Here is an 18,054-nt window from a genome sequence, read left to right on the forward strand (position 1 = left end):
CCTGGCTTTGGCCTGATCCAGCTCCTGCTACTTCAGGAGTTTCATGAATGAGCCAGCAGATGAGATCTCGATTCTCTCTCTCTGTCTCTCTCTCCCCCCACCTTTCTCTCTGTTTTAAATAAAAGAATAAATAAAAATTAAAACAGTATTTTCATTAATTGATTACATCTTTAATTGTCAAGCATGACAATATTTGAAAACTAAAATATCTTAACACAATTTCTTATTTTGAACATTTCTGGAAAATGGGACATTTCATCTGATATGTCCAGATACAGCGTGAGTTGTGACTGCCCTTTGCAATGCGACATTTTCTCTCCTGTCATCCAAGTCCCCACCCCTCCCTATCGACTCACTTCTCACAACTTGAAGCTACCAGGGTGACTTTCTGGTTACCAGACTGGAACGCCAGCCTGTGAGCTATTAAGCAATAAGTAGGAAGGGTGGGTACTCTTACTCATTCATTCAACAAACATATGAGTGCTTTCTGTGTGCCAGGAATATAAATTTTAGGTTCCAGGGTGGATAGACCAGTGCTTCTCCTGGAAGCTTTCATTCTCATGGAGAGACAACAACAAAAAAAAATAAACAAACAAGGAAGCAGCTCCAGGGTACAAAAAGGACAATGAATGAAATAAGTAGAGTTGGGGATAGAAAATAGAATAAAGGAAAGAGTGATCATTAAAATCGGGAGAGGGGGCAGAGTCAGGAAAGAATTTGATGTCATCTGAACATTCAAGAAAAGGAACGTGACTTTTCTTTTCCTTTGTACCAGGGCAAATAATTACTTTTTTAAAGATTTATTTATTTGAAAGGAAGAGTTACAGAGAGGAAGAGGCAGGGAGACGGAGAGAGAAGAGAGAGAGAGAGAGAGAGAGAGAGAGAGAGAGAGGTCCTCCATCTGCTGGTTCACTCCGCAAGTGACTGCAATGGCCAGAGCTGGGCCATCCAAAGTCAGGAGCCAGGAGCTTCTTCCAGATCCCCTACGCAGGTACAGGGGCCCAAGGACTTAGGCTATCTTCCACTGCTTTCCCAGGCCACAGCAGAGAGCCAGATCGGAAGTGGAGCAACCAGGACTTGAACCGGCATCCATATGGGATACTGGCACTGCCGATGGCTTTATCCACTACACCACAGCGTCAGCCCCAGGGCAAATAATTCTTAGAAAGTCTGCAGCCTAATTTTGGCAGCTCTCAAGACCGTTTTCTCACTATTGGGAGGTGTTTGTTAAACAGATGACAAACAAGTGCTAGGCTGTGAGTTGTTAGTTCTTGCGTTTTCACTGAATTGCAGAGTTTTTTTTTTTCTTCTAATAAATGTGAAATACCATTATCCTCCTGGAGGTTATATACTTGGATCTAATCACTGAATAGAAGAATTGTCCACGAACTCGTTTTGCTGGAAGTCACTTACCCTGGGACTCACTCCCTACCCATCTTCGTCAACAGCAAACGTGGTTTTCCATTTTCACAGCTGACCTCAGTGGGCTTTATTTCAGACGTGATAACGTGTACATCCTAAGGAACATCCCCCAGGCTACCACTGCTGCCCGAAAGGAAGAAGCAGAAGGCCGTTTCTTTGCTAAATCTCTACCCATTGGAGATCAGGTTGACAAATGCACTTAGCCCTCAAGTAGAGGGATTGTTGAGAGAGAAATAGAAAACCTTTACTCACAGTAAACAGTGTGATTACTTTCCTGGACAGAGTTCTTTCCACCCTCCCTCAATGACTACCAAGAAAGCTGGTTTGTTGAATCTTACAAATGCAACATCCCTGTAACAATCAGTGGCTGTGGATTTACGAGGACCTGCCATGTATGTAAAAGTTCTGTGTTAAACTTCTGCTGCCAAGATAGGAGTTTTTAATACCCTGAGGTTACTACAGAGTAGTAAGACCAATGATGTTATTATTCACAACAATGTCATGGTGGACATTGAGGTCTACTGGTTCAATTAGTGTAAGTGACCAAAATTAACAATATTGCCTACCTCGTCCCCAAAGGAGGCAGGGAAATAGATAAGAACAAAGGTTTAGATTTATGTTATATAACTTAAATTTCCCTCTTAGAAAACATGCTGGATGGGGCCAGCGCTGTGGCACAGTGGGTTAAAGCCCTGGCCTACAGCGCCAGCATCCCAAATGGGCGCCAGTTTGGAGTTTCAGCTGTTCTACTTCTGATCCAGCTCTCCACTAATGCTCCTGGGAAAGCAGTGGAGGATGGCCCAAGTGCTTGGGCTCCTGCACCCATGTGGGAGACCTGGAAGAAGCTCTTGGCTCCTGGCTTCAGCTCAGCCCAGCTCTGGCCATTGCAGCCATTTCCGGAGTGAATCAGCAGATGGAAGATCTCTCTCTCTCTTTCTCTCTCTCTCTCTCTCTCTCTCTGTACCCCTCTCTGTAATTCTGTCTTTCAAATAAATAAAACAAATTTTTTTTAAAAAAGAAAAAATGTTGGAGCATGATGACAGTTTAGTTGATAAGTTTATGTCATATTTTTTCCTTCTGAACTTTCTGATAATTTTTTAACTACGTGGATCACCAGAAAGTTTATTTCAAGCATATACTTTGGCAACACAGAATTATAAAGTTTTACATCACACACGTTTTTGAATGAGCCGTTCTGTTTAAGAATTATTGAGAAACAAACAAAATTTTATCTACAGGAATTTCAAAGAAAAAAATCCTAACACTGTTTAAAGGGAAAGCTTCTCCTGATTATGGCACATCCTTGACTGGACGACATAAGAGAGGATGATGTAGAACTGGAGACTGACACGTGACGGCATCCTCATATGATTTTACATGGGAAAACCAGGTTTTAATTTGGAATAATTTGGATTTGGAGTCATTCCTTTTGGGTAAAAAATGTTCTCTGCCTTCCTGCCCATATATATCTTCTTTCATCAAATATGGGAAATTGAAAATTGCTAATAGTAGCTATCTTTCAGCAATGGAATAATGGGACTTTTAAAAAATTCTTTCTTCATCTGTGTTTTCCAAAATCTCTTTAGTAAAAGAAGCTGCGTGGTGAACTGCGTGATGACAGCCACATCATTTCCTAGTTCCTCCACTAGATGGCGCTGTGAGGCTGAGGCATCCAGACTTGTATTAGAAATTGCCATGGGCTGCTGGCCCCAATGGCTTCAACACAAAAGGATGTTTCTCCCAAGAATTCCTGAACCATGCAGTCCAGAACCATGTGGCAATTCCTTGTTCAGAATCAACATTGGCTTTAAAAATATACTTGTACTTAATGTGTTATAATCCTAATAGGATATCAGAAAGTTTGGTTTGGATGGAAATTTTGAAGTTTCAAATTTTAAAAAAATTTTATTTGAAAGGTAAAAAAAAATATTAGAAAAGTGAAATGACAGAGTGAGAGAGCCAGAGAGAGAGAGAGAGAGTTCGTCCATCTGCTGATTCAGTTCTCAAGTGCCTGCAACAGCCAGGGCTGGGCCAGGGTGAAACCAGAAGCTGGGAACTCCATCCTGGTCTCCTATATAAGTGGGACATGAACCATCATCCGCCGATCCCAGCTGCATTGGACTTGTGGAATAGCTGGGACTCAAACCAGGCTCTCCAGTATGGGATACAGGCATCCGAGGTCAGGTTAACTCTCTGTGCCCCAACACCTGCTCCTTGAAGCTCTTTCCTAGTTGACTTTTCCAATAGTTTTTTGCCATTTGAGTTATTTACCTCCCTCTTTTTCCCATGGGTTTAAAAGATACAAATGCACTTTTATCAGTTAATATGAACTGGATAGAAATAGTTGAAAAAATAGAATATTGCCTGTATCAATACATTTGTGACCCTTTAAGTGGGTTTAAACTTTATATTTAAAAAAAAGTTAATTAAAAGAAATCACAGTCTGCTTAGATTTTATAATTCCACAAAATATCTTAGTACAAGGGGTCTTCAAAACATTTATGGGAAATGCATATTATGAAATCAGTATGCATGGATTTTAAAAAATTTTGCCAAAATTTATCTTTTAATTTGATTTTCCCACCAATTTTTTGAGATACCCTCATATTTGGTCTTATTTGTTCCTTCCTACTGGTTTATTAATTTGCTTTCCTTTCTCGGCAAATTGGAGAACAACCCATATTGGCAAAAATCAGCCAAACCCCATTTTCCCTCCTGAGTCTGACAGGGGCTTCCTGGGGGGGGTGGTGTTCTGTGCAGAAGGAGGTGGAGACTTGGGGGTCCTCCGGAGACCCTAAGTGCCGGGCCAGTGGAGGCCTTTGTGCTCCTGTGACTTCAGGGGAGGGGAAACCCAGTTTTCCCTTTCTTCCCAGGCGACTCGCAGCTCAGATTTCCAACAGATGGGAAGGAGTGGAGTCGTGCTTTTCTGTACCAGTCAGCATTTTTCAGACAGACAAATTTTCCTGTCTAAATCTGTGCTTGAAGCCTTGATTCTTGGCATGAAAATTGAAAACGAAGCCAGGAATGCACCCTAAGGAAATGTAAATGAGGTAGCCTCAGCACCACCAGTCCCGGACGGCTGTTTGAGTCTTGATCCTCCCGTTCACCTTACGTTTTCACTTCCACGTTGCAGCCCTCGCTTAAAGGAGCCTGAAACCCAGGTGAACATTTCTAGTGGAAGGAAGGTGCCAGAAGTTCCATATGGGCTTTACTAGACAATTGAATTAAGAGAAGGCAGCGCTGGTTTTCAACATGACAAACTGATCACGCAGCTAGTGTTTCTGTCTGCTTGCTCTTTGAAGCCAGCAGAAAGGAAAAATAGAAGCTGCTTGCTCGGAGATGAAGACAGAGCTGACGCTGTGAGCACCTGTTTCCTTAAAAGGCGCTTGCAGGTAGCTCCTAAGGAGCATCTGTGCTTTGGTCTTTAATGTCTGCTTGCTGAGAAGGAGCCAGGGGCCTGATGAGAACAGCCAAGACACACTTGTGGTCAAAGACAAAGACCACTGGAGACCTAGGCTGCAAGTGGGTGGCCTGAATACTGGATAGCTCTCTCAGTGACTGGTCTGACCCTCTGGATTTTGTTGAAAATTTCTTAACTAGTCTTGCTCATTGTTTAGAAAGATTTATTTAATTATTTGAAAGGCAGGGTTACAGAGAGAGAGAGAGAGAGAATTTTCCACCTCCTGGCTCACTTCCCAAACAGCTACAATAGCGGAGGCTGTGCCAGGCCGAAACCAGGTCTCCCATGTGGGTGGCAGGGGCCAGAGTACATCCCCTGCTGCCCTCCCAGATGCACTAACAGGGAGCTAGGTCATAGTTGCAGCAGCCGAGGCTGGAACAGGCCCTCTGATACGGGATGCTGACCTTGCAGGTGGTAGCCTAGCTCACTGCTGGCCCTCAAATTTAGTTTCAATCTTGATTTTAACAGGTTAATGAATTCACCCAACTCAAACAAAAAATTAGAAAAATATATACTTATCCACCAGTGCCACCCCAATAATTACTGTTTGTAATGTCTCCTTCTAGGGTTTCTTTGGCCATATGCAAGCAAATAAAACATGAATTCTTATTCTTTCTTTTGTACACACATGGTATTATAAAATGCACCCTACTCTACTGCACCTTTTCTTTTTGTTACAGCACTTTCTGTATCTGTCCATGAAGAGCTCCCTCGTTTGTGATACCTGCAGTGTGTTCTGAATGAAGCCTTCAGGGCTCATTCAACCAGGGCCCTAGGAACCATCCGGCCCTGGTTTTCAGACTTCTGCCGCTAATGGCACTGTAATGAATAACTTCATATGTCTGTTATTTCACCCATGTGTGGAGTTAGGTTGAGAATCAACTCTTAAAGAATTGCTGGATAAAATAAGACATTCTATTTAAAATGTTGGGGCAGAGGATGCTGTGTCCCCGCCCCCGCCCCATCAAGAGTGAGTTGATGTACCCTTCTACCAGCAATATGTGAGCCTTCTTCGCCCAGCCTTCCAAATGTGTGTTTTTTGTCAACATTTGGAATTTTTTATTTTCAGTCTTTCTTTTCATGGCTTCCGGATTCTTAGTTATAAGTGCCAAAGTAAAAAGACATTTTCCATGTTCTCTTCTAGTATTTTAATCCATTTTGGTTTTACCCTGGTGTAGGATTGAGTTGTGACACCATGTTAATCTTTTCCCCAAGTGGGTGCTCTTTTGTTGTTGCATCTTTCGCTACAGAGACCTCCATAACTACCACAGATTTAAGGTGGCGCCTTTACCGTGCACTGAATTCCCATATGCCTCTGGGTATAATGGGTTGTATGGCTGATGGTACCTAAGACAGAAGGTACATAGCAGGAAAAAGGACAGAGAAGAAGGAACTTGAAACAGAAAGGGCCTTCCTTCCTAAGGGAAGGAAGATGAGCAAATCAAAGTAGCACAGAACTTACATACCCTTTGCTTCTGAAATATTTTGAGCCTGGGCTTAAATCCCAGCTCTACTGCGTGACCTGGGGAAAGTTCTTTATTCTTGTCAGGCAGCAACTTACTCTCCACTGAAATGGCTAGTATAAATAGTGCATTCGTCGTGAGATGCTTAGGAAGTTAGATGAGGTTTCTTTTAACTATCCTAGCATTGGGCCTAACATTTAAAGGGGGGGCATTTTTGCTACTGTCAGGGACATTGTCTTTTTTCATTGCACATGCCTCAAATCATTCAAGACTGTAAAATATCCCCTTGTATGGCTGTGGGCTAATTGTGCCCATCACTACTAATTGTGTTCATTATTCAGCTGTTCCAGAACTGTCTGACTTTTTCATGGTTCTTTTTTTATTTTTTTTAAGATTTTATTTATTTATTGAGAGGCAGAGTTATAGACAGAGAGAGGAAGAGACAGAGAGAGAGGTCTTCCATCCACTGGTTCACTCCCCAAATGGCTGCAACAGCCAAGCCTGGGATGATCCAAAGCCAGGAGCCAGGAGCTTCTTCTGGGTCTCCAACATGCGTGCAGAGGCCCAAGCACTTGAGTCATCTTCCATTGCCTCCGGGTGTATTAGCAGGGAGCTGGATTGGTAGTGGAGCAGCCAGACACAAACCAGGACCCATATGGGATGCCAACATCACAGGCTGAGGCTTAGCCTACTACGTCATAACGCTGGCCCCTTTTGTAGTTCTTATCTGTCGTTCTTCTACTGCTAAACTATAAAGATTTTAAAAAATCCTCAATTTTTAAATTATGTAGATTGACCCACAATCCCTTTACATGATGTTACCTGGTGGTAAAATCTTGTAAATTGTAGTGCAATATCACAGCCAGAAAATTGGCATTGATGCACTCAAGAACAAGCCCATCACTACCAGGGCCCAGTGCTGCCCTTCTATAGACATAACCCTTCCCTCTAACCACCTTCTTTTTCCTAACTCCTCCTGGAAATCACTAATGTTCTCCATTCCTGCAGTTTTGGCATTTCAAGAATGTTATGTAGGCCGGCGCCGCGGCTCACTAGGCTAATCCTCCACCTAGCGGGGCCGGCACACCGGGTTCTAGTCTTGGTCGGGGCGCCGGATTCTGTCCCGGTTGCCCCTCTTCCAGTCCAGCTCTCTGCTGTGGCCCGGGAGTGCAGTGGAGGATGGCCCAGGTGCTTGGGCCCTGCACCCCATGGGAGACCAGGAAAAGCACCTGGCTCCTGGCTCCTGCCATCGGATCAGCGCGGTGCGCCGGCCGCAGCGCGCCGGCCGCAGCGGCCATTGGAGGGTGAACCAACGGCAAAAGGAAGACCTTTCTCTCTGTCTCTCTCTCTCTCACTGTCCACTCTGCCTGTCAAAAAAAAAAAAAAAAAAAAAAAAAGAATGTTATGTAGGAGCCGACAGTTGACACAGCGGGATGCCTGTGTCCCTGTATCCTGCATCAGTGTTCTGGGGTATGAGTTCTGGCTCCATTTCTGATTCCAGCTTCCTGCTAATGTGAACTCCAGGAGACAACATTGATGGCTTAGGTATTTGGGTTCCTGACACACACATGGAAGATCAGATTGAGTGCCTGGCTCCTGGCTTCCATCTGGCCCAGCCCCAGCTGTTGCGGGCATTTAGGGAGTGTGTCAGCAGAAAGAAACTCTCTCCCTCTCTGTCTCTCTCTCTGCCTTTCAAATAAAAAATTTTTTAAAAGAAATTTTGGAGTAGCAATTAAGATACTGCTTGAGAAACTTTAAAAAATTATTTTAAAAATGGTTGTATAAATAAATTCATATCATATATGCCAATTTTGAATAGGCTTTTTGTTTGTTTGTTTTTGACAGGCAGAGTGGACAGTGAGAGAGAGAGACAGAGAGAAAGGTCTTCCTTTACCGTTGATTCATCCCTCAATGGCCTCTGCGACTGGCGCGCTGCGGCCAGGGCGCTGCAGCCGGGGCGCTGCAGCCGGGGCGCTGCAGCCGGTGCACCGCGCTGATCCGAAGCCAGAAGCCAGGTGCTTCTCCTGGTCTCCCATGGGGTGCAGGGCCCAAGCACTTGGGCCATCCTCCACTGCCTTCCCGGGCCACAGCAGAGAGCTGGCCTGGAAGAGGGGCAACCTGGACAGAATCCGGTGCCCCGACCAGGACTGGAACCCGGTGTGCCAGCGCCGCAGGCAGAGGATTAGCCTATTGAGCCGCAGCGCTGGCCCTTGGACAGGCTTTTAACTACTCTAGATAATTCTCCAGGGATTCATCCAGGTCATGGAATATATCAATAAATAGTATTTATTTCCTTCCTTTTTCATTGTTGCATAGGATTCCACACCATGGATGCAGCTCTTGGTTGAATCATTTATCCATTGAAAAGCAATTGGGCCATTGTAAATAAAGTTGCTATCAATGTTAATTATGAATTTTTATGAAAGGTACCTCTTCATTTCTGTAGGAGAAGTGCCCAGGAACGCAGTCAGTGGTTTGCATTGTGGGACATGTTTAGTTCTTTAGAATACTGCTCTCTGTCCTGGCTGGCTACATCATTCTACTGCCACCAGTGATGGTTGAGTGATGTGGATTCTCTGCATCCTTGCCAGCATCTCATGGCATTGCTGTCTTTCAGGCCAGCCATTCTGACAATTCATTGTGGTTTTAACGTGAGTTTCCCTACTAGGTAATGTAGGTGAACACCCTTCATGTGCTTGCCTGCTGTCTGCAAGTCATCTGCAGTGCAATTGTCTCTGTGTCTTTGGCCCATTTTCTAATGGGATTGGTTTTTTGTTGTTTCGCTGTTGAGTTTTAAGAGTTTTTTTTTTATGTATATTCTATATACTAGTCCCTTGACAGATTTGCAACCTGCAAATACTTTCTCCCATTCTCTAGCTCCTCTTTTCATCCTTTTAACAAAATTTTTCACAGAACAAAACCTTTTGATTTTGAAAAATTTTTACCTATCACTTTTATCTGTATGGGTTGTGCTCTTGGAATCAAGTCCCAGAATTTTTCTCTTATTTTATTCTAAGTTTTGTATTTGAGATTTAAAATCTGTGTTTCATTTTGAGTTAACTTTTGCATAAAGTGTGAGATATAGCTTGTGGGTTTTTTTTCTCTCTCTCTGTCAAATTACTCTAAAAGCGTTTGTTGAAAAGATTCTTTTTGGAGCCTCTGCTGTGGCATAGTAAGCCAAGCCTCCGCCTGTGACATCAGCATCCCATATGGGCTCTTGTTCAAGTCCCAGCTGCTCCACTTCCAATTCAGCTCCCTACTAATGGCCTGAGAAAGCAATGGAAGATGGCCCAAGGGCTTGGCCCGTTGCAGCCATGTGGGAGATCTGAAAGAAGCTCCTTGCTCCTGGCATCAGATCAGCCCAGCTCCAGTGCTGTGGCCATTTGGGGAGTGAACCAGTGAATGGAAAACTTGTCTTTCTCTTTCTCCCTCTCTGTGTCCATAACTCCGCCTCTCAAATAAATAAATAAATCTTTTTTTTTTAATTTATTTTAAAAAAAAGATTCTCTTTCCTTCCTTGCTTTTACAGCTTTGTGAAAAATCAATTGCAAATATTTGTGTGGATTTATTTGTGGGTTCTCTAGCCTGTTCAATTGTTCCATGAGTCAGTGTCCCTTCCCATGCCACTCAGCCTTGCTTGCAGTAGCTGTGGTGTGGCAAGACTGCAGCGTACCATACTTCTTTTTTAAAATAAGTAAAATATTCATCAAGAATTAAATGAGCTTATGGAATGTGATCAGTACATGTAGGACACTCAGGATGGATATAATAGTACTACTCACACAAAGTTAAATTTCACTTCAAAAAATCACAAAAGAAAAAGAATTCTGTTATAACAAAGTAGTATATTTCATGCAAGATCCTAATCTTCCCTCCCCAACCCCACTTTTCCAGCAAATAAAAGCTTCATATAACAAGCCTTGACAAACCAGTAAGCTTATTCTTTCTGGGGCTACTGTTGTGGTGTAGTTGGTTAAGCCACCACCTGCAACACTGGCGTTCCATAAGGGTGCCAGTTCAAGTCCTGGCTGTTTCGCTTCCACTCCAACTCTCTGCTAATAGCCTGGGAAAGCAGGAGAAGGTGGTTCAAGAGCTTGGGCTCCCACCCCCCACATCCAAGGTGGGAGCCTGGGATAGAGTTCTGGGCTCCTGGATTTGACCTGGCCACGCCCCAGCCATTGCAACCATCTGGGGAGTAACTCAGTGGATGGAAGATTTCCCTCTCTCTCTCTATAGCTCTTTCTTTCAATTAAATCTTTTATTTTAAAAACGCTTATTCTTTCTACTATATTCTGCTATTTTAAAAAAATTAGCTATTCTAATGACTTTGACTTTCCATATAAATTTTAGAATGATCTTCTCTATATAGGATATCTTGCTGAGATGTCAATAGTAATTATTTTAAATTTGTATATAAATTGCACATAAATTGACATCTTTGCAGTGTTGAGTTTTCCTGTTCATGAACACTGTATGTCTAAATCATTTATTTAGATCTTCTTTGATTCAGTATTGTCTAATTTCTAGCATAAAAATACTGTGCATTTTGTTAGATGAGCCCTAGTATTTCATTTTTGCATCATTACATATGGTGTTGTATTTTTAAATTTCAGTAACCATGGGTTTGTTCTAGTATATGGATGGTTTTTGTATGTTTATCTTGTATCCTTCAGCCTTGCTGAACTCATTAATTGTGGGAGTTTCCTATTGATTCCACAAGGAATTTGAAAATAGTTCTGCCCTCTGCTACTAGGGACAGTTTTATTTCTTCCTTTCTAATCTGAATGTACTTTATTTTATTGCCTTATTTTACTGCCTGGAACTTCCAGTACTTTGTTGAGTAAGAATGGTGAGGGATGACATCCTTGCCTTTTTCCTAATCTTAGGGGGAAAACATTCAGTCTTTCTGAAATAAGGATAACATTAGCTCTAAGATTTGTTTTGTTTTGTTTTGTAGATAGTCTTTAAAGTCCCTTCTATTTAGGACATTTATTATGAATGGATGATTGCATTGTCAGATACTTTTTCTTCATCCATCATTATGGTTTCATTAGTTTTCTTCTTTAGTCTCTAAATACTGTGTGTAAGATCTGTTGACTCTCAGCCGGCGCCGTGGCTCAATAGGCTAATCCTCTGTCTAGCAGCGCCGACACACCGGGTTCTAGTCCCGGTCGGGGCACCGGAGTCTGTCCTGGTTGCCCCTCTTCCAGGCCAGCTCTCTGCTGTGGAGGATGGCCCAAGTCCTTGGGCCCTGCACCCCATGGGAGACCAGGAGAAGTACCTGGCTCCTGCCATCGGATCAGCGCAGTGCGCCGGCTGCAGCGCGCCGGCTGCAGTGGCCGATGGAGGCTGAACCAACGGCAAAGGAAGACCTTTCTCTCTGTCTCTCTCTCTCACTGTCCACTCTGCCTGTCAAAAAAAAAAAAAAAAAAAAAAAGATCTGTTGACTCTCAAATATTGAGTCAGGTTTGCAGACCTGTAATAAACCCTACTTGGTTACAATGTATACTTCCTTTTGCTTATTGCTAGAATACATTTGCTGATATTTTGTTAAGGATGTTGGCATCTCATTGTTCTTAGCATCCTCTGTCCTTCTGATGTTATCAGTTCTGCAGTAACAGTTGTTTCTTCAAAGTGATCATTTTTATTTTTACTCTCTCTTTTTGTTTCTGTATCACTCTTTTTTTTAATGCTGGAGCTAAGAAATTAGATCTTTATTTATTTTATTGATTTTTTTAAAGATTTACTTATTTATTTGAAAGTCAGAGTTACACAGAAAGAGAGAGAGAGAGAGAGAGAGAGAGAGAGAGGTCTTCCATTCACTGGTTCACTCCCCAGTTGACTGCAATGGCTGGAGCTGCACCACTCCGAAGCCAGGAACCAGGAGCCTCTTCTGGGCCTCCCATGTGGGTGCAGGGGCCCAAAGACTTGGGCCGTCTTCTACTGCTTTCCCAGGCCATAGTAGGGAGCTGGATTGGAAGTGGAGCAGCCAGGACTTGGACCGGCGCCCATATGCGATGCCGGTACTGCAGGTGGAGGCTTTACCCCTCTGTATCAGTGCTGGCCCCTCTGTATCCGTCTTACTGGAGGTTTCCACTGATTCTTCCCTCTGTCTCTTTCACTGGGCTTTTGGGTTATTGATTTATATAGATTTTTGTTTGGCTTTGTTTTTCCTGTTGCTAGAGTGTCAGCTCCCCGAGGACAGGGACTGTGTGCATCTCACCGATATCAGTATGTCCTTTCCTCATTCCTCGTAATGTTGTCAACAGATCCCCCAAATCAGTGATTCAGAATTCCAGCCTCATCCCAATGTCAGAACTCCCACTTCACGTGGATTCTAACCTTCATCCCGGTTGCTTATCCCAGTTCTTTCCAGCAGCAAGTCCGGAGCCTCCCATGACCCATGCATAGTGAGTTCTGGCAGGGGAGGGTTGGTTTTTCTCGCTCTCCCTCTGTCTGGTGTGTGAGTCCAACAGGGAGGGGCGACAGGGAAAGAACTCAGTCCGTTGTGAGCACGGCCTCTGGGAGGCATGAGGGAGGGCCCTCCGCATCTCCACAGCTTCTGCTGCTCCTGGATCCCCTGTGCCCTGTGCCCACCCCTTGGGCAACGCACAGCAAGACTGCTGCAGCCGGATGACTGCTTCTGAAGCTGGCGCTCGGCACTTTTCTCCTGACCGCCTTGCTTTTTATGCCCCCAGCCCAGCTAGAATGAATAACTTGCCCCCAGCTCATCCTCTGCAGCTTCTCCACGCTCCTTTCACCGTCACCACCCCTCCCTCCCCAACAGCTGCACAAGACTCAGGCTCTGTAACCCAGGGCGAGCCTGCTTCATCTCCCAGCCTTCCCTCAGCCTCTGATTCCCAAGCTGTTCCCCACCTTGGTGCACATTGGAACCCCTGGGAGCTCTAAAAATGTGGGTGCCTGAGCCTCCCCTCCGGAAGTCTAATTCCACTGTTCTGGGTGGTGCCTGGGCCTTGTTTTTTTTTTAAATAGCTGCCCTTATGATGACCACATGCAGCTAGGCTGAGGCCCGGTGGGTGGGTGCAGGTCACCTCCTCAAGCATCTGTGGCCCCCTGCTGCCCTGTATCCCTGTATCCACGAGATCCGCTGAGTGCCAGGGAGAAGCACATGATGGCTTCGTCTTGCGAACCTCGCAGCTCACCACAGTGCTCAGGAATTGAAATCATAAAAGCAGCTAAGATTTATTGGATGCTGACTGCAGGCTGCACATTGTTCTAAATCCTCTGGAGGAATTATCTCATTTACTCCTTTATGTGGCAGGTGGTCCTCGTTATCGACTTTTACAGTGAGCACACCAAGACACTGATGTGAGGATAATCCCCAGACTCGCAAAGTATAGGGGCAGAGCAGGGGTTAGGTCAGGCACCGCTGGCTCCAGAGCTCCTGTGCACACTGGGTGGCCTCCTCACAGTTTGGCAATAATCAGAACTCCTCCCCCTACACACGCAGTGATTGAACGAAGATGAATAAATGAATGGATGGAAATAGCTTGTTCCTGGACAAGATCTTATTTAGGCCTAGTGGAGAATTCCTCACTCTGGATTTATCTCTTGAACTACTTTCCTAAGGGCTCATCTTTGATACACCTGCTCAATTATTTATGTAATATTTTTATTTAAAATTTTAAGATTTCGCTTTATGTAAGCAAGAATAGTCACACTATTAGCGATTCGACACTAGAAATATTCTTGTAGTGCACACTGTCAGTTCAGGCACTGTCAGAGTGCCGTGAACGGGGTGGTCTAGAGACAGTGGAAGCTGGCTTCCCATAGTTCTGGGTGCTGCAAGTCTGAATCCGAGCACCAGTATGGCAGAATTCTGGGGAGCCCCGTTCTGCCTACAGGCTGCCAGTGCTTGTCTGTGTCCTCCAGTGGCAGAAAAACTACAGTGCTCTCTGGGTCTCTTTCATTAGAGCACTGATCTCACTCATGAGGGCTTTATCCCCATTACCTAAATCACTGCCCAAGGCCCCAGATCCTCACACCACAATAACGCAGTTGGGGTTTCAATGTGTAAGTGTTGGACACACAAACTGCATCCTCAAAACACCCCAAAAGGCTAATGTCACAGTCGTGTACTACCTAAAACAAAAATCTCCTCCCTGTAGGTGTACCAATGCTCATCTGTTATTAACACATTTTTCAGCCATCCTTCTTATCAACCAGTGTAACAACTTGGATCCTCAGTACTCTGTGGAATTATGAAATGTCTACTTCATATTGGAATCTGTTTAAGATTATTTTCATGAAACACAGAGCAGTAGAGATAGAGAGAGTGAGAGAGATCTTTCATCCACTAGTCAATTCCCTAAATGGTCACAATAGCTGGGGTTGAACCAGGCTGAAGCCAGAACCCAGGAACTTCATCCAGGTCTCCCACATGGTGGCAGGGGCCCAAGTATTTGGGCCATCATCCACTGCCTTCCCAAGCTCATTAACAGGAAGTTGAATCAGAAGCAGAGTAGCCAGGACTTGAACCGACCTTCTGAAATGGGATATCAGCTTTGTAAGCTGTGGTTTAACCCACTGTACCACAATGCCAACCTCAAAACTATTTTTTAAAGATATATTTATTTATTTTGAAAGGCAGAAATACAGAGAGAAAGAGATGGAGATACAGAGAGAGAATCTTCCATCCTCTGGTTCACTCCCCAAATGGCCACAACAGCCAGGGCTGGGCCAGGCTGAAACCAGTAGTCACTAGCTTCCTCTGGGTCTCCCACATAGGTAACAGGGGCCCAGGTACTTGAGCCATCCTCCTGTGCTTTCCCAGGCTCATTAGCAAGTTGGATCAGAAGTGGAGCAGCCGGGACTTGAACTAGCGCCTATATGGGATGCCGGCACCACAGGCAGCAGCCTTACCTGCTACACCACAGCACTGGCCCCCAGAGCTATTTTTTTTAAAGTGCTTCTCTTGCAAAGGAAAAACACTTTTAGCCTAGAATTAACAAGAGAAACTAACAAGATGGTTATGGCTATGGCTTTTACTTGCTTTCAGTTTTACAAAGCTCCAGCTCTTTATGAGCCCTTTCACGGGAAGCTGGTCTCTGGAAAGAGTCCTGGGGCTGAATGGAATCCTTGTGGAATACATGCATTATTTTTTTAAATATTCGCCCAAATGGGCTGCATGCATTTTTGTAGCCACTCTACAAGAGCCTAATTTTTCAGGCAGACCATTCATTCCAGGCTGGGCTTTGGCATTGGGCTGGTCTGAGTACATAAACTAAGTGCCAAGTGAGTGCTGAAAATAACAGAGAGAGATAGAGCCTTGAGTGGCATGGCTTAGAAAGACCTCAGCGGGAGAAGATAGACATGAGTGACCCCTGAGGAATGGATGTGCCCAAGGAGGCCTGGCATGGGAAGAGACGGCAGGAGCTGAAGAGCAGGCGTGAGGCACGGAGGGTCAGGGAGGGGCACTGGCTCCTTCTCACCCACGCACTCAGCAAAGGCTGCTCACAGAGGTACTCTGCGTCAGGCACTGCAGGTCGCATGGAGTGTCCACTGTTTCCTTGCTGCTTTAGCCAACATTTACTAAGTGCTTCTAGAGCAGGCATTATGCTAAGAAATTCACGTGCAGTATTTCTCATGAAAGCTCGCCATAAATTATCTGGAGTTTGGTTTATTATTAATGCCATGTTTGATGAGGAAATTGTGTCTCAGAGACGCTAAGGCCCAAGCTGGTGTCCCTCAGATGCAGGAAGTGGAGCTGGGAGGTGAGCAGAGTCCACCTCTGCGGCTGGAGCTTCTGTCATCTACTCGATCCTGTTGTGAGTGAGACCGACACAGTGTCTGTCCTCATCGAGCTCCTAGCTGAGCAGGGAGTGCTGATGATGGTGGTTCCATAGGATGGGTTCTGAAGAGAGGGGAGACATGAGAACAAACAGCAGTGCTAATGAGACTAAGACCTTGTTTCCAAAAATCACTTAATTGAATACCAGTCTACATAAAAAATGAAAAGGTATTAATAATCAATATCCAGGCCGGCACCGTGGCTCAATAGGCTAATCCTCCTCCTGCGGCGCTGGCACAGGAGTGCTGGATTCTGTCCCGGTTGCTCCTCTTCCTGTCCAGCTCTCTGCTGTGGCCCGGGAGTGTAGTGGAGGATGGCCCAAATGCTTGGGCCCTGCACCCACATGGGAGAACAGGAGGAGCACCTGGCTCCTGGCTTTGGATCAGTGCGGTGCGCCGGCTGCAGCGTGCCAGCTGCAGTGGCCATTGGGGAGCAAACCAACAGAAAAGGAAGACCTTTCTCTCTGTCTCTCTCACTGTCCACTCTGCCTATCAAAAAATTAATAATAATCAATATCCATTCATTCATTTAGAAGTAATGCTCATGATCATATCACACTAATCAATATCACAAGGCATAAATTATACCTGCAGTTAATTTTAGGACAAAATATCAGAAGTGAGAGATATGCAGAGAGAAGCCCAGAAGTCTACTGGCAGTCCTCCTAGAATATTGCTTGTCCTGATCAGGGTATCCATTTGAGGGAAATGGTGAAGGCTTGGAAGGAAATACCTGAGAGGAATAGAAGTATGCACTTGGCATTTCCAGAGGGCTGGAATGCTGCCTTTTCCCACTAGCCAGGCTGGGGAAGCTCATTACTCACCAGGCCCTCAGGGCTCAGGAGGGTATTTTCTCACCAGTTAGGAAAAATCTGCTCCCAGGATGAGACACTGCTGTGGTCCTGCCTGATAAATCTCAGAGCAAAAACTGAAAGGATCAATCTGTTTTCAAGGGTACTCACTGCATCCCAGAACAAAACTCAAGACTACAGGAGCACGGAACTATTCAGGAAGACAGAACTATCCAGTATCCAAACAAGCAAAACTTACGATGTCTGGCATCCAACCAAAAATTACAAGGGCAGCAAAGAACAGGAAATGTACTCATGATGTGAAGAAAGCCCAACTGAAACTGACACAGGTGTTAGAACTGGCAGAAAAGGGCACTGAAAGAATGAGTAGAAATAGACTTCACACTTTAGAAAGCTAAGTAGAGACAAGATGTATTTTAAAGCTTGGAGACTCCAGTCACAGAGTAGCAGCACAGAAGAGGAAATGTGTAATGCCGATTAGATCAACACACAACATGCACATAGATTGAGTTGCTACCCTGTAGCCCATAAATATGCAAAATTATTGTTAATAAAAATTTTTTTAAAAAATCTTCAAACTTCCAGGATGAAAACTCCAGAGTGTAAGGGGAAAAGCACACTGGATGAGATTGACAGCAGATTAGACAATGCAGAAAAAACATGAGTGAGTCTAACGATGTAGCAATAGAAACTTTCTGAAAGGAGACATTGATGGGGAAGGGGAGGATGGGTGGGTGGAGAATTTAAATGAAGGGAAAAAACCATCAATGAGCTGTATACCTCCAAGCAGGCTTGCCTATGTGGAAGAAAAATATATGCAGACATAATGGTAAAACTTGATGAGACCAAATCATTCACTCACTCTTAATTATTGAGTGTCCACTATGTACTCAAGTCTATGATGTGAGGAAACACAAAGGAGGAAAAGAACAAAAATGCTCCAGAATGACCAAGTCACATCTTTATTATAAAACAGGGTCTCTGTGAGCATTTCAGGCATAGAAAGCCAAGACACTGTGGCAAAAAATGTTCCACATGTAGGCTCTCTGTGAATGAGACCCCAGTGGAAAGAAGTGGCCATCAACGA

The 18,054-nt window shown here is 44.4% G+C and overlaps 1 protein-coding gene across 16 annotated transcripts in view; it reads left to right on the top strand.

Moving 5' to 3' along the window:
* The window catches only part of BCAS1 (brain enriched myelin associated protein 1), a 114,661-nt gene that overhangs the window by 47,607 nt on the left and 49,000 nt on the right, over positions 1-18,054 (top strand). The window lies entirely within an intron of this gene.

The sequence above is a fragment of the Oryctolagus cuniculus genome, chromosome 11, assembly GCF_964237555.1.
Source record: "Oryctolagus cuniculus chromosome 11, mOryCun1.1, whole genome shotgun sequence".
NCBI classification, from domain to species: Eukaryota; Metazoa; Chordata; class Mammalia; order Lagomorpha; family Leporidae; genus Oryctolagus; species Oryctolagus cuniculus.